Source organism: Carlito syrichta, unplaced genomic scaffold, assembly GCF_000164805.1.
Source record: "Carlito syrichta isolate Samal-C Ts95f unplaced genomic scaffold, Tarsius_syrichta-2.0.1 Scaffold306782, whole genome shotgun sequence".
NCBI classification, from domain to species: domain Eukaryota; kingdom Metazoa; phylum Chordata; class Mammalia; order Primates; family Tarsiidae; genus Carlito; species Carlito syrichta.
In genome coordinates, this window is record NW_007250878.1 from 204,088 (window position 1) to 205,815 (window position 1,728).

Genomic DNA, 1,728 nt, shown 5'->3' on the forward strand with positions numbered 1-1,728 from the left:
CTCAAAAAAAAAAAAAAAGAGAGTCGGAGGTCTCGCTATGTTGCCTAGGCTGGTTTTGACCTTCTGGGTGCAAGTGATCCTACCATCTCAGCCTCTCAAAGTGCTGGCATTACAGGCTTGAACCACTACATCTAGCCTGATTTCCTAATTTAAAAGTAAGTTGAACAGGATGATATCGAAAGTTCTGTCAATGCTGATTCCATAAAACTGGTAAAGTTTATGTTGGCTGAATATAATGTAAAGCCCAGAGTATTTTGCTGATGTCTCCTTTGAAAGAGTATCATTTGTAGTCCATGATCTACCCAGCATTCAACAGACGTCTCAAGCAGTGTTTGAGTAGTTAATTAATACTTGATGCTTGAAATATAACATCTTAGCAGGCAAATTCTGATGAAATCATTTACACTGGAAATAGTTCCAAAGCATTGGGTTTTCTGCTGTTAACTGGTAGGTTCCAAAGACAGAACTTTGTTCCCCTGAAATATCTTTATTAGCCTTGGATACACAATGAAGTGCTGTGGTGTTCAGACAACACAGTCAACTTCCTACATCTGACTTCACCTCTAAGTTTTCTTATTGAATCAGCAGCTGTTTCTTTAGTCATCTGGTTATTCCCAAGGTAGCTCTTTGCCCTTTGCAGTTTGCCCGAGGGGATCAACACGTATTAGCTGGTTGGACTACAGGTTAAGCTCAGATTTAGTTCTAAGCAACTAATCCTTTGCACTGATATCATTTGTAATCCCTTTTCTCTAGAAAAGGGACGCAAGCATCAAAATTTACAGCAGTCTCAACATCTGCCTTCAATTTTTTGGAAAGTGTAAAAGGAGTAATATAAATATATGTGTGCATGCTAAAAATTACCTTTTAATATGAAATAAACTATAAATAAACAAGATGGATGAATGTATAAGGCTGATAAAACTCTCATAGTATAACCATTTCCTATCATTAGAAAACTGTTTAAGTGTTATTAAAAATTTGTTTCAAATCTTAAACATAAGTTTAGACAAACACAAAATTAACCCAGTTTCATGGTTTCTTCAAAGCATCAACTCTTCTCAAAACAAGACAAACAGCACAATTGAGTTAAAATACATAAAGTGTATGCTGTAAATAGACATGAATAAAGTCAAAAAGCAAGGTGAAGAGGAAAATCTTGGAAGTAAGGTGCTGGGATAACCAGCAAGTCAGGTAAGGTCCATTTCTCAGATATCATGAGGTCATGCTTCAGATAGCAAAATTCCCCTGGCGCCTTTCAGCTGAGGTTGTCCTGGTGCTTTGCTGACATTATCTAATAGCAAATATTATTACCCCCATTTTATAGGTGCAGAAATTTAGATACTAAGAGATTAAATAATGTGCTTAAGCATGCACAGTGAGTCAGTGAGGGAATCAGAAATTCATTTCAGAAATCGAAACTATTTTTCTGTTTGAATCACTAGGTCAGTTTTCTAGATACTGGAATACTTTTATTGGCATACATTTTTACTAAACGTACTTGAAAAATTGATTGTCTTCTGAAACGATTCAACTGAAACAATTCAGCTGTAAGTCATGTTTGCTATTTTGTGGGAGAAATTTAAAAATAAAATTTTCTGGATTCCAAAAGTATTCACATTAGGTTTAGATTATTTAGTATTAGTAGTAGTTATTTATTAATTATTATAAACATTAGTTTATATATATTAGTTATTTAGTATTTTAGATGTCTAATATAGAACCATAGTA